The following is a 19,209-nucleotide window of genomic DNA, read 5'->3' on the forward strand; positions in this document are numbered from 1 at the left end:
ACGTCTGTCCTTGGGCTCGGTTGTTCTCGCCAGCAGACAGGCACTCCGTTCAGCTGGTAAGTTCAGGAAAATCAGCCAAGGACCTTCCATGAGCCTCACCCATACCCCTGTGATCTGGGCAAGCAGCACATACCGAATTCCTTATCGGTACTGAAGTGCTGATCTAGTTTACATAACATGAAAATGAAGATTTGTTTCCCTTCACTGCTCTGTTTCTTCCCTGTATAGTCTGCCAGACCAGAAACAAGTCATTTGTTGCAGGTATTTCTGCCTAACCCAGAAACAAGGCAGCTGGGTTCCTTAATACCTTCTCTCCCTCCACCCATACATCTGCTGAACAATTCCACGAGAGCTTCCAAACTCAAACCAAATTCCAGTTTAAAACTATTTACCATCAACAATGTTTTTATCCCCTTTGACTTTCCTTTCCCATTCTTAAGTAAGACAACTGGAATCCTAAACAAAATTTAAGAAAAACATTAAATATAATTCAACTACAGCAGAATATCTGGGCAAAAGTATTAGTGTTTACCTATTCTGGGCTCATTATTTGGACAGAAATATCAACTTATGACTAAGTAGCAAGAAATGAGTAATAAACTGCCATAAACAAATGAAGACATGCCAAAAACCCCACAAAACCTGACAAAATTAGTTTAACAGCAGGAACAAGCCAAACATTTTTGTGGGGTGCATCAGGTTATCTTTCAGCTTGATCAGCTCCCGAGTGCTGCTGCCGACCCAGCCGGGAGCAAGAACATGTGGGGAGGGGGTGGCAGAAAGAGGACTAGGAAACCGAGAGTAATGCAAAAGGCATGTCCAAAGAAAAATGCAACACATCTCTCTCCAGTTTAAATAGTGTACTGACTAGTAGATAACAGTTACAGAAAAGAGTAGGTATTTCCACACGCAGACTATTTAATGATGAGATTGAGTCCCAGTATTGCAAACTAAACTCCAAGGCTGCTGATTTATCTGCATAGGAAACTGGCAGAATTGCAATCATCAGGGAACAGGTATCATTGTAGTGCTACATACTCTTTCATGCTTTACAATCTAAAGCACTTCAAAAATCCCCAGCTGCTGTGAACCTGTCTTCCAACATTTCAATTACATGGCCACAATAAACATTTAGATTATGAACTACTTTTGCAAGTATAAGGTGACTTGTAGTTTAGAACAGATCTGTGGACTAATTTATTTATACTGTAGAAAACAGCCTGTGATGTAAATTCTTTAAACTTGCCCAAACAGAAAAATCATGAGAAAAACTGTTGCAGGTATTTGTGAGGGAAATACAGCACACTTCATTGCTGCCATCAATTTATGGTTTATCAATGCTTACCTAGAGAGCAAAGAAATGAGAAAAGCAGTCACAGAAAAGAAAACAGCATCAGAAGCTGACAGGACATCCCGCTGAGACACGGGCTAGCGTGAGGTGGAAGGTAAAGCCACGCACCCATTGAGCCACAGCCTGCGGCGCGATGAAGCACGAACAGGGACAGTCAGGGAAGCGTCACCATTCATCACCTCCTCTTCACAAGCAGGGACTTCCCTGCCTGCTAGGTCCAGGACTGTCCTGGCAACATGAGTTTTGACTATAATAAATTCTAGAGTAAACTGCACGGAATAGGAAAGGAGACTAATGTTTGAGCTGAGGCTCCACAAGTCAGTCTAACAAATGCTCCAGTAAGCCCCTGGAAAATGTTGTTAGAGAGTGCCCTGACATCTCTGAGAGTTATATTAGAGCAATATGTGCTCAAAAAGCCAATTTGGGATTGTTTAGTTGCTGACTTTGTCAGCCTTTTGAAGGACACAGAAAACAGTGCAACTGATACAGCCTCTAAAGCTGTTGGGAAAGGTGTTCTTTCTGAACTAATGGCTACAGTAAATAGTAGACTTCATGTCAAAACACATTCCTCCTACATGCCATGACGTGTTGCCCATTATTTAAAAAGACGTGTAGATGTGGTGCTTCGGAATACGGTTTAGTGGTGGACTTAGCAGTGTTAGGTTAACATTGGACTCGATGATCTTAATCGTCAAATTGTTTAGATTGGAAAAGACCTTTACCAGCCCAGCAAACAGCTTCGTTATCAGAGCGAGCCTCGCACTGTGCCGCTCCAGGAGGTTCTCTCACAACTGCTTCTTCCAAAGACAAGTCTTTCACACCGTGCCTCACTCTATGTATACCCACCAGCAAGCAACGCCTTTCCCTTTCTTTTAGGTTGGTTCACGTTTTAAAACATTAAGGTTTAAAGTTTAAAATTTCCCCTTCCTTTTCATCCAGCTTATGTATGTTCCCTGTAACATATGAAAAACAAATGTGATAATGACTGTGAAGTAGGAAGCAGTCAAGAGCAGAAGCAGGCAAATACTGCATTTTGGCTCAGAGGGTGAACCAGAGATAAAACAAAACACTCAAACAGGTGGTTCTTTTGTTTTCAGATTTGCTCCTTTTATGTAACATCTTTCAAACTGTTCTGAACCAAAATAAAAATGCTGCTTCAAAACAAAGTCAGATGTGGATTTAAAAAATTGGACTCATTTGTAAATGGGATTCTGCTCTTCCCTGTTCTAAGCTCTGCTTTTGTTACAATTTCCATTGTTTTAAAAAAAAAAAAGTTGCCCATATCCATTCAGGAATAGTATAATTACAGCATTTATTACTAGAATTAATGCAGCAGTTTTAATTCTTTTGCTGTACAAATCTGAATACATATTATTCATGTTACTTTTAGCAAAGATAAACAAGAAACATAACAAAGTTTGCAAACACTAATACAGCATTTAACTCACTAGGTTCTCCTTGAGGAAGGTTAAAATTTAAGCAGAACAAACCCAACACTATATCCTACAGGTCAATTTAAAATTAATCATAACTTTAGTCCCACGTGTGTTTAGCTGAAAACCAGAAATTACTCAATCTTAAATTCTCAGATTGGAAAGATACTTCCCTTATGTAGTAAAGAGGAACCAACGGCTTGAATTCAGGCCTGTGCTGTTTCAAGATCAGTCTTTGAAAGGGTCTGTCAGTGATTTCACTCTACTTTGATAACTTAAAAAACAACATGTGTCAGTGGTCACAAGGCAATTGGAAACAACAACTTCTCGCAATTCTTTTCCTTCCAAAAGCATTGCTGAGCAACCCCTCTCCCACTCAAGATTCCTCTACAAAACCCAAAGCATTTGTCCCACGCAGGCCGAGCAATGAGCTAGTGCCGATTGCCCTGTACGATCATACTACACAACCAGGCAATTAACCAGGACCCATAGGCAAAAAAGGTGAAGTACGGTCCATTTAAAATAACCTACATCCACCACCCTGTGTTGCAATTCCACCTTATCATATGCTCAAGAGGTGTCTTTTAATCTTCCAATACAACTAAATACTTCAACAACAAGTAAATTCAACCCAGACTCTGAAAGCAAAACCAAATTCTCCCATTTTGAAGTCCTCACAGGCAAAAATGGCTCAACAGAAAACCAAGCATCTCCAGAGACATGAATTATTTTCACTGAAAGTTTCCTTCGTTAAAACTCTTTTCCCCTGCATCCTAGACTAGCTGGAATTACCAGTATTTCTGATGTCCTAAGGGCACCTACAAAAGCAGATGGCATTCTGACTTTATCACACTACCTAAAACACCTTCTGCTCCACCAGATGACCCTCAGAGAGCACCTACCTCCATTTTACAGTTCCTTGCTTTTATTTCTGCACAGTGACACAACAGCTACTGGCCTTTTTACTAGCTGGCTCATTCTTTAACCACAGAGCTACAGGTGTTTCCCAGTGACCTTGATGAATTTCCCTGCATGTGAAAACCATTTGACTGAATCAACAACAGCATCTGCAGAGCAGTCTGGGGAGAGGAGGATGGATTAGATGACAAAGGTCTCTTCCAGCCCTATTGCCTGGTATTCTGTGATGCATATGTGATCACACTATGTAGCATTTATGTCTTTTTTGTCCTGACCTAAAGGCAGTTTCTTTTCAACAAGCCAGACTACAAAGACAAGGTACGTGGACCGATGGTATCAGGTGCAGATTAGCAAACTGTGAACAATGACAATGAATTCTTGGCTAACTGCTGCTTTCAGTCCTGACAGGGAGCTCTCAGTCTGTGTCCTTGAATGAACCTGGGGGGTAGGGGTGGGTTGGTGAAATCCTCTTCTGAGAAGATGCCTGAATGTCTGGGAAGACATAACCACAGCTAAAATATGTATCTGTACCTCTGCCACAAAGCTTCGGGTCTCATGCTACGTAAGGTCTTTGTAAGAGTGTTCCTATGGATTGCAGTCTCCTTTCTGAACTGATCGTTTCTGCAATGACCTCACTGATGTGAAAATTACTCCTGTTTTATACATTATTTGTAAAATACTTCCAAATCAGGAGACTGGACTCTATGACTGGGTACAAGAAATGATAGCCTTCTAACAGTCTCAAAATAATGATGAGAAAAATAGCCCGTGGTAAGAGGAAACTTCTGAATGATCAGATTAAAAATGACAATTCCCTTTTCTCCAAGGATAAGGAACATGAACAGCCACGCATCAGGGGAAAGTGCTAATCTCCTTGGTTTCAGCACAACCAAAATACTATCTAAATTAAATATGGGTGCTATTATTGAATAAACTTTGTGCAATACCTTTTGGACTGCCCAAGGGAGTTTATGGCCAACCCTAGCAGTCATTCTCCGAGATGACCTGCAACGCTTGGTGTTAAGCTAGAATTTGGCAGGATTGCAGCAAGAGAATTAAAGCCAGTCTGATTCCTCTGATATTATCGGCATTTAAGTGCAGACCATAGTCAAATCACCTTTCCCCTGATGTTGGGGAGCCAGGAATATCGAATAATACAATAGCAAAACTGGACATAAAGAGTTCAAGAGCACCATGTTTCCCTGGCTTACTGCATTATTGAGGCAGGATGAAAACAGTTACTTTTTGAGGGTATTTTTTCCCTTTCTTGGACTCACAGTGTTCTTGCTACTGCCTGTTTTGTCCAGCATTGCCCACTGTTACTATACTACTTCTGAATGCTGAAAGTTACCCTGATCATCCAAAGCGTATTGGGGTGTGGGTGGGGTGGAAAGGGGAAATCAGGTTTTCTGTAAGTCTCAACCAACGCAGAGACAGTTCCCTCTTGAGGGGCTTCAGGTTCCTCCTTTCCTCCCCCCCTAAATCAAGCAATGCTTTGTTAGGGAAACATCAGCGTGAGCCAAAAGAGCATTCAGTAGCTGAAGAAGAGTTGCAGGAGGGTCTTCTACCCTGGCAGTGCTTTTGGCCTTCCACCGGTTTGCAGCTGCTGTCCCAGGCTGGCATGCAGGAGGTGGTAGGCTTGGAAAGTATGCGGCAAGGGCACGAAGTCTCTCTTCTACAACGATGCACAGGGTTACATTATAGAAAGATAGAAAAGGCTGATGGAATTTGTCAAGAAGGGGGATGTGGGGAAAAAGGAGTTGAAGCAGAAAGAGTCTTTAGCTGCCTGCCCACAGAGGCAGCCACAGCTGGTTGTCATTTGGTGGGCAGCCCCTTCCCCACCTGGCCTGCACAGCCCTCCCTGCACAAAAGGAGCTGGTTACAAAACTCACTCCCCTCAAAAAAAAAAGGTATTTTTAAAGAAGTCTAGCTAGCGGGTGCATTATTTCTATGATGAGGAGATCCATTCATTTCAACGGAGACTGCTTCCTCTGCTGTTACCATGTTAGTAGGAAACATTTGTAGGCGCTGATACCTTCCTTGCCAAGCCAGGCTCTGTTCAGTGTAGGCGATCTTCAGGCAATGTAGTGGATAAAAAATGAAGAAGGCTTTGCTGAGTGTGCATGCAGTCAAGCATTTTTAGAAAGACTTAAAAGGTAGCCAAGTCTGAACAGATTTTAACATGACAGTAGAAGCACAACTCTGACACAAAAGGCCAAAGCTCTGTTAAATTGCAAATCATTGCACAAAGGCTTGTGTGAGGAGCAGATGATCACTCGCCTTCTTTGATGGTTAAGATATTCAGAAAGCAAACTGCTGAGCAATGTATGACATTCCCAGGATATGGGAATTCCTGACATCCCATACATTTCTTTCATATAACTCCCTCTGGTGCAAGCCCAATATTCACCACAGAACTTTCTGCTATTGAATTTTTCCTTTCCTTTTCCTTTCCTTTATTCTTCTGGTAATGTGTTTAAGTTTGGATGGTAGGTGAGGAACCTAAAGGTTTTGTCCCTCCTCTTGCCAAAAGGCTAAGATCTCAAGCCAATAAAGTTTCATCACTGTCCCGAAGTTTAAATACTGCAAGTAAGATGACTAAAAACAAATCCAGCCCCAACAAATGTGACATATAATGATGACTCCCTGTTACACTTTCAATGGAAATCTACCCATGAGACATTACTGTCCACTGAAAGTTAGCCTATGTGAACCTATGTACACTAAAAATTCTGTGTAAACTTTTTTTTTTGTTTTAAAATTTCTTCCTGGAAATGACGTTCCTTTATCTATCATAGTAAAAGACATCAATTTGCAATGAAAATTATTCCCTCTCATCTGCTTAGCAAAGCTGCATTTATGATTCAAGAGAATCAATTATTGTTTAATTCAGTTTTTGTAATTTTTTTGCCAGTGAAATTGATTCTTTTGCTATGTGGATTTTAGTATTAAGCTTCATTAAAATCATTTAACATCGGCCTATCTAATTTACATCTACAACCTATGTTTCAAAAATCGCTTTTATCTCATGGCAAAGACTTTTTTCTTGGTTAATTTAACAATGTGACCACATTAAGACCTATTTTCTTTTACAAAATATGACTGAGTACGTATTCTTCAGTATTACTTAAATAGCAAAAAGTAAAATATAATCAGATGTAAACAATCAGAAGCACATAGACATTTCTCTGCACATATACATTTATCCCAAACTTCACGTATTGTGAAAATCAGTCATTCAAAGCAAGTATTCACATCCCTATTGAAAGTTCCAAGTGCTGAAGTTTCATAAATAAATGAAATAATACTAAAGAAAAAATTTAAGAGTAGTCCATGAATATGAACACGAGATTTAGAGCAAATGAGGCCAGTGCAACTTGGAACGCACCAGGCAGACCATAACCTTATGAGATGAGAGAGTAAGAACCTCGATGTTACAGCAGCATCAATGTTATGGCAGCAGTGGAGAATACAGGGAATATCACTTCGGGTGTGCTTGTAACAGCTGCAACAAAATTAATGTAACAGAATCCTGGGTATTTCAGGCAAACACATTTCGTCAAACAGGGTTTGTCTATGGAATTACTTTGGTTTATAACAATGCACAATGTTTAGAAAGAAAGATACACAGACAAAGAAAACAAGTACCCTCTAAACTTTAAAATATTTGTCTTTTAGCTGTTAATCTGTTTCACAATTTAAAATGTCTCACAATAGTTGTAAGAGGAAAAAACCAAATATAGTCCCTAAACCAACCACAAATACTGACATCCCAGAGAAATCGAAATATTTTAAAGATGGAACCAAGACCAAACAAGCAAAGTAAAGACCATCCTTCTGTAGGCATTCACGCTAAAATTAACTGGCAAAAGAAGAGGACTGTGGAACAGCAATCATCAGATGAAGTCCAAGTATCTTCTGCTCAGGAAACTTCGATAGATTTGAGGGAATAAGCTTTCAAAGTAGGAGATGTTTTACTGAAATTTTTACTCAACGGAGCCTGTGGTGCTCTTATTAAATGTTCCTTGTCATCTTACAGATTTTTACTGTTTAAATCCTTTCAAGTAATTAGAAATTAAAGAGTAACATGTTTTCCACAGGTTTGGTTTCTATCCCACTACTGCTCGCTATGCCTTCTCACCTCACAGCAACTGAAAAACTGGTGCACAGTGAGAGCAAAAAACACAACCAAATAACCAAAAAGTTAATAAACGTATCACTATCAAAACCCAAAACCTTACTATGAGGATTGTATTGAAAAGCTAAAATAGGTGGACAGAAAGAGCGAAGATAACATACACAGAAATTAAAAGTATAAATCTGAACTTAGTGTTAAGGTATCAGATAAGGGTTTTTTTGAGTAGCAATAAGCATAGGACAGTGTCATAGTATCTGCCTCTGCTGTAAATGAATAAACTGACTTTAAAGGAAAAAAAGTTCCAAAAAGCCCCTAAAACACATCTGCATGTCTTCACAAGTGAAATGCAACTTTTTATTAAAAACAGAAAATAGAGCTTTGAGGAAATATTAGCTCTTTATGGAAAGATCAGAGTATAGTAAAATATCTGAACAATTATAAAGCAATTAACGACCAGAATTAAGCAACTTATGAGACAATCAAACACCTGCCAGTGACTTTAATGAATGCTTATACTGGAAACGAGTAAAAAAACTCTGTAAGAAAGAACATATCCGTATGTCCCCATAACACAAGATGAGCTATGTGATACTGAAAGAGCACTATGTCCTTGGCATGTGCTTATTTTAAGCCACAAATCTAAATCTCAGGAATGCTACAATTAATTACCTATTATTGTAGGTTACTGGAAGAAGCTTATAAAATTGCTAACCTTATATTCTGTAACGCAAATAAGATAGCTCTACGTCCCAGCTGGAACCATCTATTTTACTTATATTACGTACTGAAACTAGGTCCAGAAAAGTAATTTCAGATGTGTCATGGGAAAGCATTGATGAGATGCTCTCAAAAAATAGTGGTCAGAATCTCTTTTTTCCTTTTTAAAATACTCTACGTTTTGTAGGCCACAAATCATTCAATGATTTGCTACTGATCCTTTCTCCCACCAAACTGAATTTTGCAAGAATCACATGGGAAAACCATGAGAAGGCTAAAAGAAATAGAAGAGGCAGCAAAACCCCTTAATGTTCGCAAATGCTATTACTCTTCACTAATCATAACAGTCTTCATAAAACTTAAGGATTTAGATCAGCCTGATACTTTTGCAGCATTTACTACCAATCTAAAGAGCTGTCTTAATGACTTCTCACTGAGCTTAGGTCTCTGGCATGACCAGACAGCGGAACAGTTGAGAAGCAGAGATTTTCCATGTACTTACAGATGCAGTCTCAGGGGATCTTATTATCCTGACCTTTAATAACATGCAAAAAAAAAAACCACCCAAAAACACCAAACCCCCCAAAAACCAAATTCATATCAAATTCTATAGAGTCTTAAATTTAACATAGAGGTAGGGAGATTATTACCTCTTAGATTTAATTATGTTATTAATTCAGAGCAGCAGACTCAGGCAATGGAATCTGAATTCTCCCCAACTTAGGCAGAAAAAGAAAACACTTGACCCTAGAGTCTGGCCAGTATATTTTATTGACAAAAGTCTGTTACACTGACAATAAAAAACAAAGAATGTGGCTTAAAAAGGTTTTCGTCTAAGTCAGATATAATAACACCCTGCCCCAATTATTATTTATTACCTATAGACCACAAAAATTTCCAACTAGTTTGGATATGTATTACATCAGTAGCAATGCTGATCTGTGAATTTACAAGGCAGGACTCTCTGAAGCACAGGAGTTAATACAGAATTGAAGATCAGTGTTGGGAGTTTTATGGGGCAGGTAATATTAGACATACTTAATGTTAGGCACAATTAAATTCATTCTCCATGTCATCTGAAATACACTTCTAGTGGTACGTGTACACATGACCACAAATTACACTATCAAATAAATATACAAAAACTTCGCCTTAGAAAATCCACATTTAAGAATTATATTATGCCACTTCCCTCACAGGTGCACTAGAAGGAAGCTATCCCACTACAACCTTCACGTAACAGCAGTAGTTATGATTTGCCACTGACAAAAGCAAAAGCAAAGCTGCAATTGCATGCAACCACAAAAGGCCCTAAATTAAGTATTTCTGGTCAGCCCATAAACTAAGACAAGTTTCTCGTTGGCACAGTGAGCCAGGATACCTTTCCTGTCACTGCCCTGTGTCAAAAGTGTCACTCTACACTCCAAACTTTCCAGAAACTATCTCTTAGAAAGTTATATTATTCTTGAAAGTATATTGCCTCTTTCTTCTGGAAAAATGTTACCTCTTACAGAACTATAACGATCCTTGTAAACATGCTGTGATAACCCATAAACTGCAGACTATATTTCAATTTGGAGACGTGCATTTTTGTTTGTCAAATTGTTGCACAAACATTTGAAATCAGGTAGTCTTTATCAGTATCTTGATGAAAAGAAAATCAAAAGTACAGGACAAAACCTAATAATTATTTTTCTGAAACACAGGTAATCTGTCGTTAAATTTAACCATAAAATATTCTAATCCTTCTGAGTCATGACCCTGTGAAACTGGTTCTTAAAAAGCTTGAGGTCGTATTTACCTTGCAAACAAGGAAAGCCCAACATGGTCTAGATTTGTCAACTTTCTAGAATATGTTTAAAACCAAACATTTTCAAGAAAGTCTCAAGGTAATGCTTCATTGCTTATGCTGTTAAATAGGTCTACAAAAATCATTGTAACAGTCTTAAAGTGAAAAGCATTGTAGGGCAAAAAGACAAGCGGGTTTTTAGGATACATATGCTGTTTCTTTAAGCCTGAGACAGGAAGCCAGGGCCTGGACAGGAAGAGTTCTTAAAGTTCTTAGCAGAAATTCACTTTAACAGAAGCTCTGCCAATTTATAATTAGTGATTTCTCTCGTTACACTTTTTTTTTTTAATCCTAACAAGGTATTTTGTTTGAGCACAAAAAATTTCCATAATTCTGTACAGTTAGCAAACAATATGGAACTAGACCTTGGCTTTCTTGTATTATTTCAAGCTATGAGTGATAAAATAAAATAAATGCTGAAAGTAATTCTTTCAATGCATATTCTACTATTACATAAATTTGTGAGATATTTTGAGAATGAGTATTTCCCCCTAGCCTCTGAATCACAAACTTTAATTTAAATGGGCTTTAATTTAACTTTAATTTACCAAGGCTACTAATTCATGTACTTAGAGTCTAAGTGATTTATAAATCATTTAACTTCACAGAGAAAAAGAGATTAAAAGAATTATGGCACTGTTTTTAAAAAAAGGATGAGGATCACCACCTGAAACAAATGCAAAACGTAAGAAACTGTGTGGTTTTACATACAAAATTACAGCCCAAATAGCGGGAAATATGTGGGAAAACAAAGCATTGTGAGTGTACTATGAGCAGGAACAAGGATAAACTCCCGATCATTCAAACAAGTAATGTATAACTTTTTGGAAAGTCTGGAGCTAAAAGTGAAACAGAAAGTGCAACTGTGCAGTGAGAGTCAGTGCACTATAAACACTGGGAAGGATTCCCATGGAAAAGACATGCACTGCAAATCACTCCTCCAAAATCAGTATGTAAAGTAATATAACTACAGAGTTTCTCGGTCAAAACATGTAGTTAATGAGATCAAAAGCGTATCAGACCAATAAAGTCTATCACTCCAAAAAAGTTCTAATAAAAGTATCCGTGGAGAAAAAAAAAAAAAAAGAAAGAAAGAAGTGAATTTGCTGTGTGTTGCAAATATATGCAAACAACATCACCTGACCAGACTAAGCAAGAAATACATTGTAAAGACAATATCTACAGATCTTAGGCTGCTAATCTCTGGAGTGATCTTTAAAATCTGATAGGCAAAATATTCCAAATTTGTAACTGATTCACGAACAGCACACACTTTGGTTTACAAAACCTGATCAAAAGGCGAGGCACTCATAAATTAAAGCAGCCCAAGGTCACACTTGATAGCAGGATGAACAAACCTTACCTGGGGCAGTTCAGAGGCTGTCATCACACACAGCCCACCTAGAAGGCATGCAAACATCTTCACTGGGAGAGCAGGCCACAACTTAACAGCCCATGGGCACTACTCCTTTCTAGCGAAGAGGAAGGTAGGACAGTGAGCGCAGCCCAGTCCTGCACTGAGGCAGTGAGACGCTGGGCCTTTCTCATGCCAGTCAAAGACCACAACCACAATCTAGCAATCTCAATGAGGGAAAGGAAGGGGAAAAAAAAAAAAGAAGAGGAAAAAAAGGGGAAAAGAGAAAAAGAAGAAAAAAAGGAGAAAAGGCAAAAAAAAGGAGAAAAGAGAAAATACATTTCTTCCCATAGTGGAATATATATTGGTGCAGTAGATCCAAATAGGGTGTTAAGCTGTGCTGTGAACTGTGCCACTTGTCTTTAGCACCTTTTTAGCTTCACAAGGATAAAATTAGGAAGTCTACAGAATCTAGAAGTCTCACAGATGCTAACATCACCCCTAGGTTTGAGAAACAGCAAAACAAGGTTAGGAAATCTCAGAAGGTCATCGTAGCTGCTGGACTAGAGAAGCAGAAAAAGGTATGCTGTGACAGATCAGGAGGTTTACTGGGGCAGTAGTTATAGGAATAGATGGGGGAGCTCATGCAAAAAAAACCCCCTCCAACTTAAGTATTACACTTCTACCTGTAAACATACTTGGAACACTGCTGTTATTTTTCCAATAAAAGTTTGGCTCCTGCTCTTGACCACCCAATTTTGAAAACACCCCCCTCTCCAACCCTCAAAACCATCACCACCACCACCACCACCCCACACACCTGCAACCAACCTCTACAGTTTGCTTGAAGTCAAGTAAATGACCTAGTGATAAGGGGGGAGAAGAAAAAGATGGAGTAGACGCTTTTGGCACTGGTGGCATAACAAGGTAAGAAGTCATTGTCTAAGGGTAATAATCATTGGGAGGCGAGAGAAGCAAAGTATATAAATAGTTAAAAAAATATGCAGAAACATTATTATTCATGCACTATCAAACTAAAAACACTTTTCAAGTACAAAAGTCTGCCTTGGGCCCAATTCTAGTCAATATTTTTTTATTCAAGACTTGGATAATGGAAGAGAAACTATACTTACTAAATGAATAGATTACATCAAACTGAAAGGACTGCAAGCTTTCAGAAGGAGGATCACATTTCTAAATTATATTGCTGAATTTGGAAGACAGCTTGAAAAGCAAATTTTTACTTGTATGGAAGAAAAATAAAACATGCACTAAAAATGTGGAATAAGACTATAAAGCACAACACAGAAAAGTTTACTGGGTTATAATCAATCACAAAGTGTACACCAGATAACAACATGATGTAAAAAAGGAGGGCAAAGCCCAATTCCGAGGCACAATGGTAAGGAAACTTTACATGTGCAAGGAGATGATGCATTCCACTAAGTACTTGTAAAGTATCTGCTGAAACAATCCAGTTTTGGGTAGCAGACCTAAAAAGAGATATTTTGGACTGTCCATGGTTGATCAACAATGGCAAGAGATTTAAAAACAAGACATATGAGGAAAGATGAAAGGAATAGGGTCTTTTTAACCCATAAGATGTAAGCATGGAGATCTAACAGCTGTTCTACAGCATGTGCAAGTCACATGAATTGTTCGTCGGAAGAATCACTACAGATTGGCATTGGCTAAGGCTGTATCCGTTAGAACATATTGGGGAAAGAAAAGGAAGAGGACTTTTCTAATCAAAGCAGTATGAAAAGTGAGTTAGAGATGGTTTAATCCCCATTACGGACATATTTTAAGAGGAGGTTGTACAACCCCTGTCAGGGAAAACAAACATTTGCTCAATTCTACCTCAGTACAAAGATGGACTAAGCTGATCAACACCTCCTTTAGTCCAAGTTGCAGCCCTAACAACATCCCTGGGGTTTAAAAAAAGAATCTGGTTTTCACATGCATAGTCCCATTTTCAATGCTATCGTATTTTGAACAAAGGCTAATATTTATTGCTTCAGTGACACATTGTTTTACCCAGCTCTTAAGCTTAAGATGTTAGGTATTTCTAAATGGAGAAATAGTGTTCAAGTAACAGGCTTACTATAAACACATACTGCCTTGCTAGTTTGAAGCTGTTTGGAGAAATCCGTACCACTAAATACAGAGGCAATGGGGGCATTAACTCCCTAAGAGATTTAAACCAGCTCCAGAACATAGACCGCAGAATTCCCATCAGGTAGCAGCATCTACTTGAGAAGCCCTGTTGATCTCTCAAATTCTCCAAATTTGTAACAAAAACTGTGAGGCTACATGTCCAAATAATCATATGACTCAAACATGACTAATCCTGAACAATGACAAGGCCTGAGTACAGTTTACAGTTTGGGTAGCAGACCTAAAAAGAGATATTTTGGACTGTCCATGGTTGATCAACATGATGAGGTAGATGGGAGATTTTCAGAACTAAGAAAGCCCCTCTTCTCCCCCCAAAACCAGACTTCCAATGCTAAAAGTTAACAAGCAAAAACTATCCAGATTTTGGTTCCCGCAGTCTACATAGGATGGCATAACACATTAGAAAGAAGTATCTAACGAGAGCTGATGATCTTACTTACGTCATATTTAACTACTTAATGTGTGGCATTGCAGAGGGATAACCAGATTATTCTTGGAGGTGCACATTAAAGGATGAGAGGCAATGGAAACAAGTTGTAACTGGGGAAATTCTGATATTCTGATTTTAAGTTAAAAAAAGGTAGTCAAGCACTGGAACAAGTGTCTATGAGAGGTGTGGAATCTCCATCCTTGCAGATACTTTAAACAAGCCCTGAGCAACCTTCAGGAGGATATCCAAATGTCTGATGAATGGCAAAATAAAAAAATAGGACCTTACGCACAAGATTGAATCAGATAATTTTTTTGAATAATCAAATACAACCCAGTATATTCTGTTCATTGGACTACCTGCTAGATCTTGGTTTTACAGAGCCGAGTAAAGAATAGGGACACATTTGTTTGTTAAATACTGCCTTTTAAATTTTTTTTTAGCTTCTGTCTTCCTGTGACCTGCCACTACGTTAGTTTAATGAAGTCAAAAGGCATCTTCCTTCATCAGGCAGTTCCAAAAAGTCGTATTGACTAATGACCCAGGCTACATTTTGCTGGGTCAGAATTACAAACTTCTTGGCTGAAGTGAAGTTTTGAGTCGGTTACTTCCATTCTTATCACCCGAAGGGACACAGCTGCCAACACGAAGAGTGGAGATGGCTAAGGGAAATGGCCATTAAAAAGACTCTGTATTAGCTTAGTTGAGATAGAAAGCAATCTTATAACTGCTGTAAAACTCAGTTCAGAGGTTTTTATGTTCATGGATTACATACTGCCTGTGTTTGAAGAAGCTGCTTAGTGACACTGCTTGCTTCTATGAGGGGGGTAGCAGATTGGTACATTGCGTCAGGGTTATATGCATCTAAGAGATTGTTAATTAGGGGACCTCATAGTTATCTCTGTATCTCTACTCATTGTAGTAAGGGCTTTTGCTCCGTGAAGAAACCAGCTCTTCACTACTCTCACCACGATTTTACCAGATGTTTTTAGCAGAAAAAAAAAAAAAGTCTTTTCAAAATACATCTAGGGCATGCTTCAGTAAGCAGCAGTGCCAGTTTCAAGATCCTCCTCTGCCCAATGCCTGCTGGTTTCAGACTGGCATAAATTAAAGGATATGGACAGGAACAAGCAGCCAAAATCATGGGATGATAAGAGGGACAGATACAAGGAAAAAACACATTGTGCAAGCAAGTGTAGAAAGCATTTCTACTTAATGTTTAACCACAGTACTTAATTGAGGGAGAAGTATAGCTCCTTGGGCTAGGTTGCCTAATAGAAATCAGTGGCTGTATTTCTCCTTCCCCTCAAGGAAGCTGTATAGACTGAAGATTTTGAAGAATCTGCATTCAGCAGACAGAATGAAACTGGAGAAGACAGTTAAGTAAGGCACAGGAAAAACAACAGAAACAATTTGAGAGAAAAATTCTTTTTGCCAGGACCTTTCACGCCTTTGCGAGGGTTCAGTACAGGGAACCTGAGGATATTCCTGAAACCAACTTCTGAAAATTTTAACTTTAAAATATTTTCCTTACTTTTGCAGAACTTCATAGCCTAGACAATGAAAGAAAAAACCCGCAGTGCAATCATGAGACCTTCTATCTTAAAATCTGTTCACATTGGATCTCCCTGCTTGGAGCTCCTACAGGTATCTTTCCAGGCAACAACTCAGCTTGACACATGTAAAATGAAAAAAAAATAATCTCTGGTGATATGCTACTCTACAGGCAATTGCAACAAAAATAAACAAAAAACCTCCACAAAAATACCACAACAAACCAAAACAACTCCAATCCTTTTTTTTGTTAAAAAGAGAAACAACAAAAAACCCCCTCTGTACTTCTCTTGTATTCATAAAGCCTCTTACGCCAACTCAGCTTTCACATGCAAGAGAAAATCCAGAGTTTAGGCTGCAGAGGTTTAGCAAGGAATCATCTGAGCCCACCTTTATTCTCTTCCTCAACTGAGGAAGACACAAAAGGAAGAAATTGCTAATAGTGAAAGCAAGCCCTTTAACAGGATGACCTCAACAGAAGTTTTAATAACCAGCCTACACAGTTTTTCATTGTCAGCACACTCAGGCATTCAGGGAGGCATAACAATCTGCAAAGGTCTTGGTGGGAAGAGCAGAGGTTGCCAGAAGGAAGTGTTTGGAGGGCACATTACCAGGGCTGGGCTATGTGTACATGGCTGAAACATAAGCTGCTTTTCTGCAAGCAAGCTCTTTTAATAGGAATCCAGTTTATTTATTTATTCAGAAGCAGATGGCATCCTCTCAAGATGTTATGCAGAACATGACACACAAAACAAGTATTTTCATCTGAGCATATTTTTTTCTAATCAACTCCCTGCTATTCAACATTAAATGACAAACAAAAATTTAGTCTCCAGAGTCTGGTAATACTCTAGGCTAACTCAGGCTAACTCAAGATATAGCAGTAAGTGATGAAATGTAATGACTTGTAACACGCTGGAGTGCAGACTTAATACACTGGAGCACAGACTAGATGACCTCAGTGTCTTTTGACTTAAATGTTATCTAAAAAAGCATTCCAACTGTGGGCAGAAAAAAATTACATATTGCAGCCTCCCTGCTGATGAGCACACTTGATGGACAAACTCCATGACCTAAGGTTAGTCAGAAGTACGTAACGCAACTTTTTGTATTTATAGAAAGGAAAACAAGAAGCAAGAAATCCTGTCGTAAAGTATGTTAGTAATACTGCCATGCAGTCACTGTGTTGTAGGATTCTGTATGACATTGCTGATAGCTTTCATATTACGCTTTATGTAATTCCTCCTGAATCATGACCTTTAATCTCCATTCATTGCAAAGCCTAAGCAACCACTACAGAGACTTGTGGAAGGATATCACATTAAAGAAAATGTTATCACTACATACAGACAAAACATAATTTAGAAGGAAGTTAAATACTACCAAATACTCCCTGCTCTCCTGACCCTTCCTACTCCATACCTCGACTCTGTGACCACTGTGTGCCACCTTTAATAGATACTACATGGTTTCCTTTTAATAGGGAGGTCATATATAACCAAGTGTGTTGATGTACAGAGGTTCATTTACCCCACAGTAATACAATGCAGTACATCGAAAGTGAGTCATCCTCTCATTACAGCCTCATACAACACATAATTAAAATACAAGGGACTCCCACAAACTAAAGGGATTTTAGAACTTTCTACATGAAGAACGTGCACAATCCTAATATTTTCCAATAATTTAACAATTTTCCAGTTTTGTTTTTAAAGAAAAGCACACTGAAAGAATACTAATACTAACTGAAGGAATTTGTATGTTACGTGCTGTACCAGGACGGTCCAAATTCAGCAGTCATTGCATTCACATCCAACTTTTAAGGTCTCTTTCCCCTCCTGCCAGCATTTCCAGCTTCTTTTCAATGTCTCCCCTGCACCCGCACCCAAGATCATCACCTTCCACTCTCTGTGGAAGGAGGTCCTTCCCCCTCCTCTCCCTCTCCATTTCCAGAAATGGAAGAGCTTTCCATTTCTTCCATCGGCAACAGCTGCTCCTGCACACACCATCCTGAGACTGCTAAACCATTGCTCGAGAGCGGACCAGCCTGGGAGAGCTGCTGTTGCCAGGCAGGGCAGACAGTTGCTGCAGGAAGCATGGGGCAGCTGCTGCTGCTGGCATCTTCCCTCCCACAAGCAGGACCTGCAAGCCTGAGTCCCTGGGAGGCAGAGGAAGGGAAGGACTTTGGGACTTCAACCGCACTTGCTGATCAAATGGTTCTCCATCTGCTTTGGGAAAGGGCAGCACACTCCAAAGACAGATCCTCTGAGATCAGCTCCACCTGTGACCTGCCTGTTGGGATTAACTACTATGTGCAGTTAAAGATATGAGAGAAAAAAAAGAAATTATATCTTTTGTCAAATTTAGTACATCTCAAAGAGACTTGTACCCAAAGTTCTCATGATTAAGAATGATAAAAGTTTACAAAATCATAGTTGTATTAGTAAGAAATTTTGACATCCTCTTTCTCTTCTTCTATTTATAAAGGTAAATTGAGTAGATAAATCTAAAACAGTTTTAGTGTGAATACTCCATTTCTTACCAACCTCACTTTACTTTGTGCCTAGGTAAAAGACCAAAACTTAGGTTTTGTTTAGATGTGTAATTCTTATTTTCAGAAGAGTCTGGGCCACTATTATTTGGATGATTTTGCCTAACTCAGGTGCCTTTGAGAAGATTAGGCTGCATCACTACTTCTCCCCTCTCTGCTACATCCAGAATGCTGAAGAGACTTAGCAGGTACATAAATAGCATTGGAGGTTGCCAAGGAAATTTGAAACTTCAATTTTTCATATTTGTGCAGTTTTTCTTCTTTAGTTTTTTGTATCAAAGTGGATTCCCAGATGACTTTCAAGCACTGCCAGCCAGTCTGATTTTCTGTTCTCTTTCCTCTTTTGGGAACATATAGCTGAGATGATGACTGAGAACCCTAAGCTTTAATAGCTCCATGTCAAGGAGTTGCCAACCTTCAATCTCCCTCCTTAGTCTGGCTCTCCCACAACTAACCGTATGGAAATCCAGCCAACTAGCAGCTCAACGCTCATGAAAACCTAGCAAACTAGCTGGTAAGAAAGAGCTATTCAGACCTCTCTGCACCGGTTAGCTTTTTCCTAAAAAACAACCCAAACTCTGAATATACATCTCATGAGACACTAAGATAAAAATAAAATGAAAAGTTTGAGGTCTGGGCCTCCTGCCTTGAAGTTGGTAGTAAAACCAACTGGCCTGCTGGGCCAGAGATTTCTTACCTTTTCAGAGATGAACCTGTTACTGGTTGGGGGGGAGGG

At 39.0% G+C, this 19,209-nt stretch overlaps 1 protein-coding gene across 1 annotated transcript in view; it reads right to left on the minus strand.

Annotated features, from left to right (window-relative positions):
• The window catches only part of CDYL (chromodomain protein, Y-like), a 60,353-nt gene that overhangs the window by 24,146 nt on the left and 16,998 nt on the right, over positions 1 to 19,209 (minus strand). The gene's annotated exons all lie outside the window — the stretch shown is intronic.

Source organism: Cariama cristata, unplaced genomic scaffold (assembly GCF_000690535.1).
Source record: "Cariama cristata isolate BGI_N322 unplaced genomic scaffold, ASM69053v1 scaffold2780, whole genome shotgun sequence".
Taxonomy (NCBI): Eukaryota; Metazoa; Chordata; class Aves; order Cariamiformes; family Cariamidae; genus Cariama; species Cariama cristata.